Source organism: Chiloscyllium plagiosum, unplaced genomic scaffold (genome assembly GCF_037043375.1).
Source record: "Chiloscyllium plagiosum isolate Xiang-an unplaced genomic scaffold, Cpla_swu_hap1 HiC_scaffold_45, whole genome shotgun sequence".
Taxonomy (NCBI): domain Eukaryota; kingdom Metazoa; phylum Chordata; class Chondrichthyes; order Orectolobiformes; family Hemiscylliidae; genus Chiloscyllium; species Chiloscyllium plagiosum.
Window position 1 is genome coordinate 24,181,561 of NW_028270183.1, and position 12,708 is coordinate 24,194,268.

At 41.5% G+C, this 12,708-nt stretch overlaps 1 pseudogene; it reads right to left on the reverse strand.

Moving 5' to 3' along the window:
• The window catches only part of LOC148136413 (uncharacterized), a 76,138-nt pseudogene that overhangs the window by 35,323 nt on the left and 28,107 nt on the right, over positions 1-12,708 (reverse strand).

The window sequence follows — 12,708 nt, forward strand, 5'->3', positions numbered from 1 at the left end:
TGCCTGGTCTCCCTTGATGCTACACTCGTTAAAATATGCCTTGCTGTCAAGGACTGTCATTATCACCTCCCTCTGGAATTCTATTTCACGTTTGAACCAAGGCTACAATCAGGTCAGGGTCTGCGTGGGCCTGGTGGAACCCACATTGGACGTCACTAAGCGGGTTATTGCTGATTAAATATTGATAATAACACTGTTGGTGCACCTTTACCAGCTTACAGATGACAGAGAGTACAGTGATGTGGTGGTGATTCGCTGGGTTGGATTTATAATCTCTTTTGTGTCTTGGGCATACCTGGGCAATTTTCCATATTGGTGAGCCGCTGTCGATGTTATAGCTGCACTGGAACAGATTGGCTCGGGGTGGAGAATGTTCTGGAACGCAAGGTTTCATTACTATTGCCTGAATGTTTTCAGGACCAGTAGCATTTGCAGTATCCAGTATTGCCAACCGTTTCTTGACATCACATGGAGTGAATTAAATTGGTTGTGATGTTCGGGACCACGGGTGAAGGTTGGGATGGATCATTTACTGGAAAATGTTGGCTGAATATTACTGCAAAACCTTCAGTATTATATTTTTGTCTTGATGTGCACGGCTGTTGCATCCTTGAGGATAAGGACATTTGTGGAGCCTTTCCTTCCAGTTTTTTATTTAAATTGTTCACCACATCTCAGAACTGGATGTGGTACGGCTGCTTAGCAGACTTTAGGTTTCGTCTGTTTGTTGTAGGTTCACTTAAGTCACTTGCTGCCTATAGTATTTGCCAGGAGACGTGGCAAACAGAGTTTTATGCAAAAAATGTGTGAGGTGATTCACTTTGAAAGGAGTAATAGGAATGCAGAGTAGTAGGCTAATGGTAAGATGCGCAGTCGTGTAGATGAGCAGAGAAATCTCAGCGTCCACATACATAGATCTTCTCAAGTTGACACCCAGGTTGGTAGGTTAGTTAAGAAGGCATACGGTGGGTTAGGTTTTATTAGGAGACAAATTGAGTTTTGGAACCATGACGTCACGCTGCAGCCGTGTATAACTCTGGTACGGCCGCACGTGGATTATTGTGTACAATTTTGGTCACCACATTATATGAAGGATTTGGAAGCTTTGAAAAGGATTCAGAGGACATTTACTTGGATGTTGCTTGGTATGGAGTGAAGTTCTTACGAGGATAGGCTGAGGGAATCGAGGTTGTTTTTGTTAGAGAGAATAATTAGATTAGTTACAGTGTGGAAATAGGCCCTTCGGCCCAATCAGTCCACACCCACCTTCCGAAGAGTAGTCCACCCAGACCCATTTCCTTCTGACTAATGCACCTAACACTATGGGCAATTTAGCTTGGCCAATTACACCAGACTGGCACATCTGTGGGCTGTGGGAGGAATCTGGAGCACCCAGAGGAAACCCACACGGGGAGAATGTGCAAACTCCACACAGACAGTCACCCGAGTCTGGAATCGAACCTGGGACCTCAGTGCTGTGAGGCAGCAGTGCTAACCGCTGAGCCACCGTGTGATTTAATTGAGACTTCCAAGATAACCAGAAGGTTAGTTAGGGTAGACAGTGAGAGCCTTTTCCTTGGATTTTGATAGCCAGCACGAGGGGACATAGCTTTTAACTGAGGGGTGATAGATATAGGACAGATGCCAGAGGTAGTTTCTTTATTCAGAGTGTAGTAGGGGAGTGAAACAGTGATAGACTCGCTAACTTTAAGGGCACTTAAATGGTCATTGGACAGACATTTGGACGAGAATGAAATGGTGTATGTTGGGTGGGATTCACTGTGGTTTCACAACATAGAGTGCTGAAAGGTCTGTAATGCGCATCAATGTGTAATTACTCCTGTTTAGTAGCATCAGAAGGTTGACACTTAATTTTTACGTCAGCCTAGTGCAGCTCCTAGCTTGCCCTCCTGACTTCTCCTTTGCACTAGGTTTGATGCCTGGCCTGACAATAATGGGTTGAATGCGGGTTATGCCAGATCCTGAGATTGCAGATTGCATTGGAGCAAAGTTCTGTTTATCTCCCTCATGGATGCCTGGTCTTGAGTTGATGAACCTGTTGAAAGTTTGTCCCATTTAGCACCACTCTTCATACCCAATTTATATTTTGTGGTTTTCAATGTGCCTTTGGGATTCACAGCTCTACTGAGCTGAATCTCTTTGTTACATTATCTTTCTGCTGAGTTCTCCATATCCCAGGGGCTTACTGTCTCCACTGCCATTTTGCTTTCTCGGTGTTCAGGGCATTATTCGACATTTTACTCTCTGTGCTGATATTCCTCTTGGTGCACTTACTGTCAAAACCAAGTTTACTCTTTCTCTTACATAACACTCAATCTCTGCTCATGTGCCTCTTTCTTTCATTATATGCTCCACATCTCTATTGTTGTTTCCTGGGCGTCAAACTCTGCAGTTCCTTTTGGTATTTCGGCATGCACTCAGTCTTGGGTTCGATTTTCATCCTGGTATTCCGCTCTATGTTCGCTCACTCTGCTGAGATTGGTGCTGCCTCTCAAACCAAGTTTATATTTTCTGCTTCTTACACTCTTGGTTTCTCACTCGACAGTCACTCTTCCTGCTGAGATCCCTCCTGTTCTTTGACACAATTATCTGTCTCGCTGTTCTTGTTCCCCTTGCTTGCCCTCAACCCTTATTCTGTATGATAATATCAATCGTTATTCACCCAGTATCTCTGGTAATGATCCTTTTCTTCTGTTATTTTGCACTCACTGTCTTTGCTCATGTTGCTCTTGACCAATCATTCTATAGTCACACAGCGTGTCATCTTCTTCTCATTCTCTCACATTCCATGCCCCTTCTAATTTTTATCTTGATCACACAGTCATGGTCACACCCTGCTAATTTTCGCATTGGTCTCGCAAAACTGATTCATTCATTCGGTGAATGTAATTTTCGGTCACTAACCGTTCGCTACTCTCTCTGTCCCTCTCTCTCTCCCCCTGCTAATGTTAGTGACTGCATCTGAGTGTGGTTCCTTCGTTTCTCCCTCTGCACCAACTCTCTGCTGATTTTCCTCCTGATCTCAACCTGAACTCTTTTTTGATGTGAAAGTTGCTTTTTTGGTCCCCCACTGCTGAGTCATTCTCATTGATGATTTATCTCGCCACTTATTTCGCACTCACTCTCTCTGCCCAAAGGAGAGTCTTTGGCTCCATGGTAACTGGTTCAGCTAGTTCATCTCATGATATGCGTTTTGCACCTTTGGTTTTTAATGATGTTCCTCTGGAACTTTCACTGACGCCTCATGCAGTCTGTTCATCTCCAAATTTGCCCTCCCTTCATAGCTTTGTTGCGTTATCCCTATTTGCCACCCGTCTTACTGTCAATTCCACGAGCTAATGTTCCTGATGCTCTCTCTCGCTTGTTATGGAACCCTTAAAACATCTTAAGAATCTCGCCCAGACCCCGATTTTTCGAGTTGTTTAAAGCAGACATAAGTTGAATATTCCAGGAGCGACGGATTTGGTTAATCATCTGGTTTTAAACAAAACAGAATTTATTGACACACGAAAAAAAAAGAAACTGAATTTAGAGTAATATAACCTCCAGAACCCAATTGATTCTTATCACAAATTAATTACACATTTCCAAATATCTGCAACATCCCCGCAATACACTCCTTGGCAAAAGGTAGATTCAAACAGAGGTTCTTACAGGGGAGAGATTGCAGAGAGAGAGAGAGGATCAGCACAGAGCTAATCCTTTGGGTCCCCAGCTAAAACTTGACCAGCAGCTTTGAACAGACTGCTTTCTGTATCCTGAGCTGAAAGAACTGGCCGCTCCTCTTTAATTTTGCAAGTGAGGTAGTTTCTGTTAACCATATTCAATGGACTTTTCCAGCCAAATCAGAACCTCTGCAGTTTCCAAACCCGTTTGTAAACAAAAATCCAGAGATCACATAACCTTGTTAAAAGAGGAACATCATCACATGGTCTATCTCGATCACTATGCTGATGTTCCTGGTGGTCTCTTACATTACACTCCCTTTCTCTACTGAGGTTCATTTGGTCTCACTATGCAATTAATTTGTGCAGTCAGGTTTTACTTTGAATAACATAGCGCCTATCCTCTCGGATGATGTTACTGTTGATTACTCATTCTATGCGCTTGCTGGACTTTCAAAGCCTTTTGTCCACGTTCCACACAAGAGATTATTAAGGGAAATTAAACTCCATAAGGGTCAAATCTATTAAAATGAACTGGAGACGTATCGTTGAAGACAAGCTGCGGAAAAGCCATTTTCTTGCTTTGATTGTGGAAAGGGATTCACTCAGAAATCTCAAATGCTGAGACAGCAGCGAGTTCACACTGGGGAGAGACGGTTCTCCCAGCTTAAGTGTAGGCAGGGATTACTAATTTCTCAGACATGCTGAAACACCAGCGAGTTCACACTGGGGGGAGGCGGTTTTCCTGCTCTGAGCGTGTCAGGGATTCACCAATTCCTCTAACCTGCTCGTATACCAACGACTCAACACTGGAGAGAGGCCATATGTCCACTGTACGTGTGAGAAAGCATTCACTTTGGCATCCAACTTCCAGACGCATCAGCACACTGGGGACAGCCAATTCACCAGCTCCAGGTGTGGGAGGAGTATTCTCTGACTCATTCATTTGTTGTAACACCGACGAGTTCACACTTATGAGAAGCTGTTTCCACTGCAGCACCTGGTTCAGGTGTACGTCTCAACTCACTTGCACACAAACAGACTCACAGTGAAGAAGCTGAGCGTGGGGATCCACTGAATCAAATACCTTGTGGATATTTCACACTAGGGAGAGGCTGGTCCCCTGTGCCAACCGCTGGACAGATTCACTCAGTGGTCCAGCTTGCTGAATTGCCAGTGAAAACATCGTGGCAATAATTTACTTACATTCTGAATGTTCAAAAGAATCCACTCAGTCACCAGCCAACTGAGAATCTCTTGTGATTAAACTGGGGACGAACTTTTTCAATATCCAAAACGTGGGAAGTCTTTGACACGTTTTTGGGAGTTGACGTGCCATCCAAATATTAACACTAACCCTGAGTTCATTCAGATGCCCTTCCTGCAAGAATCAGTTCAGGTGAGAAACTCCCCCCAGTCTACATCAGTGAGTTCACACTTGGGAGAGGTTGTTCACCATCTCTGTCGAGGAGAAGGGATTAATTGAGACATGCAAACTGCTGAAATCTCAGTGCGTTCCTGAGTAACTGGGGTGACTATGTTTTGTCATTTATGTAAACGATTTGATGTAAACATAGGAGGTATAGTTAATAATTTTGCAGATGACACCAAAACTGGAGGTGTGGTTGAAAGCAAAGAACGTTCCTCAGGATAGAACAGGTCCATGAATCAGGTGGGACTATGGGTTGAGGAGTGGCAGATTGAGTTTAATTTAGATAAATGCAAGGTGCCGCATTTTGGAAAAGCAAAACAGAGCAGGACTTATAAATTAATGGTAGGTCCTCGGGAGTGTTGCTGAACAAAGATACCTTGGATTGCAGGTTCAACTGTCCTTGAAAGTAGAGTCGAGGATAGATAGGATAGTGAATAAGGTATGTGGTATGTTTCCTTTAGTGGTCAGAATATTGAGTATTGGAGTTGGGAGGTCATGTTGCGGCTGCACAGGACATTGGTTAGGCCACTTTTGAAATAGTGCGTGCAATTCTGGTCTCCTAACCATTGGGCAAATGTTGCGAAACTTGACAGCGTTCAAAAAAGATTTGCAAGGATGTTGGCAGGGTTGGAGGATTTGAGCTATAGAGAGAGGCTGCATAGTCTGTTGCTGTTTTCTCTGGAATGTCGGAGGCTGAGGCGTGATCTTATAGAGTTTATGAAATCATCAGGGGCATGGATGCATAAAGCGACAAAATATTTTCCCTTGGTTGTGGTTGTCCAGAATTGTAGGACATAAGTTTAGAGTGAGAGGGGAAAGATATAAAAGGGATGTAAGGAACAACCTTTTCATGCAGAGCGTTGTGTGTGCATGAAATGAGCTTCCAGAGGAAGTGGTGTAGGCTGGTACAATTGCAGCATCTAATAGACATCTGGACAGATATATGAATAGGGAGTTTTTAGAGGGATATGGGCCACTTGCTGGCAAATGGGACTAGATTAGGCGAAGATATCTTGTCAGCATGGACGAGTTGGACTGAAGGGTGGTTCCGTTCTGTATATCTCAATGACTTTATGAATCCAGGAAAGCTGTATAATTTATATAAATACCAGTTTTGAAAGATGACTTTTATAAGCAAGGCAATGAATGTGAGCCATCTTTTTTCAGAAGGTTGTCTTAAACATAAAGTGTGAGTCTTTATGTGACCTTCCTCCAATATTGGTCAGAAAGCAAGTGGCTGTGGAGCCCCCTGTGGAGTTAATGGGAAGCTATTAAGATTCTGCTGTTTACAACAGGTGACTGACATTATCTTGTTATCAGTTCAAAATACCATAAATTATTTGTTTGGTTTGAAGGCGATCTGACTGGGTTGAAGATCAAGTTTAATTTTTCTACTTCATGGAGCTCAGTACAATTCATTGAAAAACACTCACCTCACTAGAATAGTGTAGTTTGTGAAACTTCCCAATAAAGCGAGTTTGATTTGAGGTCTGAAGGGTATTAGAATCATAAAATGTTTCAGCTCGAAATCATAAGAATATTCATGAACAAAAATTGCATACCTTACAAGAAAAGTATGGCAAATCAGTTGAGATACAATTTAAAGATTTGATGTTGAGTTTTAATTTCTCTGTTTTTTTTGTAAAATAATGCTGTCACACAGGTACAACAGGTAATCGAGAAGGCTATTGGAATGTTGAACCTTATTTTGAGGGGTTGGAGTGGCTGAAGAGGGCTGATGTCTTACTACAACTTACAACATGCTGGTGAAACTGTATCTCAAGAACTGCAAGCAGTTCCATTGTGTTTATTGAAGGAGATGTATCATTTCATTGGAGCGAGTTCGGAAAATATTCTCTCAGATGATCCCAACTATGGAGGGATTGTCTTGTGAACAAAAGTTAAATCTGCTGGGACTCGCTGCAGTTTTGAAGGATGAGAAGTGTTGTAATTGAAACATGGAAGATTTCTAAGTGGCATCAAAGGGTAAATACTTAGAATATCTTTCCCCTCAGGGAAGAGTCTTGGACTGGAAGACATTGTCTCAGAATATGGGACCACTAATTAAGGCTGAGATGAAGTGGACTTGTTTTTTCTAACAGGAGGGTTATAAATCTTTGGAGCTCCTTCGACAGAGAGTGGGGGGACCAAACTCCTTGTATATGTTGAAGGATGAGATAGATAGATTCTTGATCAAGTATAATTTGGTAAATGCAAGAAAGTGCACAAGAGCGTTGTGGGACCTATCATGATCAGTTATGTAAGTGATAAAATGTAGCGGACCCAGCACTGATCCATGTGGCATATCACTGGATATCATTGGTCACAGCCACCACCACCACCCGCCGAAAAGCAGCCTTCCGCCTCAGTGGGTCAATGGTTAGTACTGTTGCCTCACAGCACCAGGGATCCGGGTTCGATTCCTGTCTCGGGTGACTGTCGATGTGGAATTTGCACATTCTCCCCGTGTCTGTGTGGGTTCCCTCCGGGTTCTCCCGTTTTCTCCCACAGTCCAAAGATGTTCCGGTCAGGTGAAATGATCATGCTGAATTGCCCATGGTGTTAGGTGCAGTAATCAGAGGAAAATGGGTCTGGGTAGGTTACTCTTTGGAGAGTGGGTGTAGATTTGTTGGGCCGAATGGCCTGTTTCAACACTGTAGAGCGTCTAATCTAAAAACCAGTCTACCTTGTGGAATCGTGTCGAAATCTTCATCACTCATCTTTATTATTCCTTCCAAAAACTCAATTAGGAAGTCACGATTTCCCATGCACAAAGTCAGATTGACTATACCTAATCAACCCTGGTCTTTCCAAACAGGTGTAAATCCTGTCCTTCAATCTTTCTTCCAACAATACGCCCTCCAATAATATCAGGCTAACTGCTCTGTTTTTCCTGGCTTTTCCTTACTATCTTCCTTAAATTGTTGCATCAAGTTAGCCAACCACCAGTCTTCCTGTATTTCACCTGTGGCTATCAATGATACAAATAATTCAGCAAGGTGTCCAGCAATCACTTCCCTAGCTTCACACAGCCTTCTATGGTACACCTGATCAGATCCCGGAGATGTATCCATCTTTAAGCATGTTACAACTTCAAACACCACCTTCTCTATAATAGACATTTGTTGAAATGTTGCTATTTATTTCCTCACGTTCTCTACGTTCCATGTCCTTCTCCACAGTAAATGCTTATGCAAAATGATTGTTTAGTATTTTCCCCATCTCCTGCACTTCCACACAAACGTTGCTTTGCTGATCTTTAAGGGGCATTATTCTCTCGTTTGTGCTTAATGAATTGGTACAGCGCATTTAGATTCTCCTGAATGCTATTTGCCAAAGCTATCTCATGTCGCATTTTCGCTCTCCTGACTTCCCTCTTCAGCGTACTTCTGCTGCTTTTATAATCATCTAAGGATTCACACGATCTCTGTTGTATGTACCTGACATTTACATTTAGATAAGATTCTCTACAGTATGGAACCAGACCCTTTGGCCCAAAATGTCCACACGGACGCTCTGAAGAGTAACTCACACAAAACCATCCAACTACCCTATATTTTACGACTGACGAATGCACCTAACACTATGGGCAATTTAGCATGGCCAATTCACCTGACCTGCGCATCTTGGACTGTGGGAGGAAACCGCAGCATCTGGAGGAAACCCACGCAGACACGGGGAGAATGTGCAAACTCCACACAGACTGTCGCCCGAGGTGGTAATCGAACCCCGGTCCCTGGCGCTGTGAGTCCACATGCTAACCATTGAGCCACCAACATACGTTTTGTGCTTTTTCTTAACCAAAACATCGATTTCTATCGATATTCAGCATTCCTTATAATTACATCCAAGTTTCATTCTACCACATCCTTTCTCAATCTATTGTCATTCAGATAACCTGCCTTCTTTCTTATTTTCCTCTTTGAAGTAAATAACTTCTCATTTATCGACATTTTATGTCTGTCATGGAATGACACACTCACTGAAACTGTCCAATATAGATTGAAGCATCTCTGCATCCTCCTCGAAATTCACCCTTCCCTCCAGCTTTGTACCATAATATATGTAACAGTTAAAAAAAAGAAAATCCCTTTCACCAAACATATTGGCGTTTAAGTGAAACTCAAAGTTTCAGTGTCAGAACATAAATTGATAACTAAACAGTGAATAAAGCACAGTTATTAAAATAGCAAGGAAGAGTAGATAGGCATTAAGCGAATTTCCAAACACTGACAAACGGTTGCAAAATGAAGGGTATAGTAACAAGCGCCTGTGAGGTTAAGAATAATGACTGCTGATTCAGAACAGAAAATGTAAAATAGTGGTTGGAAATAAACGTGTATCCAAAGGGATATAAGACCATAGGAGATAGGAGCCGAAGTAGCTTATTCAGCCCATTAGGTCTGTTACGCCATTCAATATAGTCGTGGCTGATCTGGTACTCCTCAATTCATCTTTCTTGCACTTTCCCAAAAGCCTTGAATTTTTTGACTGATTAAAAATCTGTCTGTCTCAAACTGAAATGCATTTAACACATACGACTGCTGTTTGTGTTAAAATGTTCCACAGAAGTGCTCCTCTCAGAGAAAAAGATTCCTCCTCATCTCTACCTTAATTGTGTAATCCCCTAAGCTGTGTTCATATTCTTTAGTCTTATACTCTCCCTCAATGCGAAATCCAGTTTTCCCCAGTACCTTGTCCAGTTCCCTTAAAATCCTGTATGCTTCAAAATGTAAACTCTTATTCAAAGATGGGTGAAACTTCTTTTACAAGAACCTGACAAAGCTGCATAGAAAATACGACATTGCATGGGTTCGGAAATAGAGTAAAAATTGAAAGTCTTTCTATTCCCTGAAATCCATAGCTTAAATCTGTCAGGCCCTACCAGGAAGTGGCAGGTAACATTTAAAAGACCCCTTAAGTAATGAACCTGTTAATTACTGATCCAGTGCAACAAAGGTGAGATTGGGAGATTTAGAAGCAAGCCAAATCTGCTGTTCGAAGGTTACACCAAAACTAAGAGCAGGAACGAGACAATTTGGCCCGTTTGACCTGTTCTGCAATTGAATATGATTATGGTTGATACTCTATTTCAGTTTTCACTTTCTTACCATACCCTGTGACGCCTTGAAAACTGAAAGATTTGTGCAGCTCTTTTTTTGAATCTATTCAATGACTAGGTCTCCATATCCTTCTGTGGTAGATAATTTCACAAGTATCAGATCCGCTGAGATGGAATGACTTCCTTATCTCAGTCCAAAACCTTCCACCGCACAACCCTGAAACTTGACCCTGGTTCAAGACTCCACAACCAGGGAAACTATCCTGCTTGCTGGCAAGAACATTGTCTCTATTTAGTGCTGATTGAATCAGTGCTGGTCAAAATCAATGAGCCAAAGTGTCTTTTCCTATACTGCAGATTTCTGTTCTCAGAAACAGAAGAAACCCACTTTGGAATAAAACAAACTGACCGGTACTGAACCTTAAATCCATTGACAGAATCTGCCTGATACAAAGGGAAATCCACACTCTCATGCCAAAGGTCTGGCAAATACAGCCTAAGACAATACTTGCCTTACTGTATGCAACAGATGAAGAAAAAAAATGTGTGGCTTAATGTCTTAGGGTCGGAGAGATGTGGAGTAAAAGCACGATCCATACAACAGTGGCTTAAAGCTATAATAGATTGGACTTGCTGGGGTATTTCTTTATAGAGATGGAATATTTTGGAGCCTTCGGACAGTTCACTGTCCACTGAAACATTTTGCCTTTCTTTAGTAATTCGGTGAGTGGAGCAGCTAAACTGCTTAAATTTGGCACAAATGTTCGATAAAACACTCAATTCCAGGAATGGTAGGTTTGCTCTTTTTGTCGATGGTATAGGATGCTCTTCAATTACCTTTGTTTTTTCATGCCATGGAGCTGTTTGTCCATGTACAGAACCGTGGCTCAGGAAGGTGACTTGAGCTTTGGCAATCCATTTTTAGCCATTTTATCACCAAGCCCACCTTCCGAAGTCGAACAAAAAAAGCCTGATAAATGTTGCAAATGTTCCTTCCATGTGTGACTTAAAATGACCACCCATCGATATAAATGACACAGATGGGTAATCCGGCAATGACCTTATTAGTTAGTCTCGGAAATGTGGATGGCGCATTTTTTGTGCCAAATGGCATGACTTTATATTGATCCAGTCCATTCACCGTTAGGAACGCCGAAATTACATTGATTCTTTCTGCCAGGTATCTGCCAGTATCCTCTGAATAAGGAGACATTAGGTTATCTACCTTCTCAACAATTGGTTATCTACCTTCTCAACACAGTCTGTAAAATGCGGAATGGGTTATGCATTTGTAACTGCATTGACTTTGCAATATTCCACACATAACCATCAGGTATCATCTGGTTTTGGCACTATTGTTATGAGTTAACTCATGTCACTGTAACTCACTTTGATTGTGTTATCTTGGAACATATGTGCAATTTCCTTTTCAACCTGTGCTAACTTGAGAAGGTTATGCCTAAAAGGATGTTGCTTAATCAGAATAACACCTCCTACATCTATAATCATGCATTACTAGTTTACTACTTCCCAGTTTATTTCCACTTATCTCCCCATGTGAATATAATAACTCTTTTGGGCCATTTTGATTTTTCTCTGGAAGGTAACTCAACCATTTATCGAAATTTTTGACAACGTCCTTATTGTCCAATTAATTTGAGGAATATTCAATTCAGAATCCTCTGAAATTAGTTTTCCCACCTGTGTTGTAATCAAAAACATATTCTCCTCTCGAATTCCTATACTGTCAAAATACTTTTCGAGCACATTCACATCACACACTCAGTCATATTTCTTTCTGTCTGGAGTGCCTATCAAGTAGTCCACTTCACTCAATTTCCTTTCAACTTGATAAGGTCCACTAAACTTTGCTATTAAAAGTTCACCTATCACTGGTTGTAACATCAATCCTTTATCCCCAATCGCAAAATTGCGAATTTTTGTTTTTTGTCTGCTTTATGTTTCGTTGTCTGCTGTGACACGTTTTAATGCTGTGGAGCAACTCTCAGCTCTATTTAATTATTCTCTAAAATTTGACATATAGTCCAGAATTCTGACTTATCAATTTCTCCTTAATCAATTTTGACAGTCCTCACACTCCATGCCCAAAAACTAATTCAAACGGCCTGAATTTGGCCCATTCATTTCGTGCATCTCTAATTGCAAAAAAAGCTCCAGCAGAATTAGTTTATCCCAATCATCTAGAGAATCTTGACTATAAGCCTTTTGGTAGTCTGTACCTATTGAAAAATCCCTCTACAATCCTTATAGCTGTAACATTGAGTAACGTGAGGGCCTCTGGAAATATCATCGACACATCTGTTACCGTTAGAAAATACTAATTCCCACTTTTTGTTTAAGTGCAATCAATTAAAACTCTTGCAAAAGGTTCTTCAAATTCAGGAATACCTATTAAATGTGTGCATATTATTACTGCGTATGGCTTTCCAATTAACTGACATGTATGACCAATCTGGCAAAATAGAAATGCATCCTTGTGCCCACTAAAAATGTCTTCACTTATATTT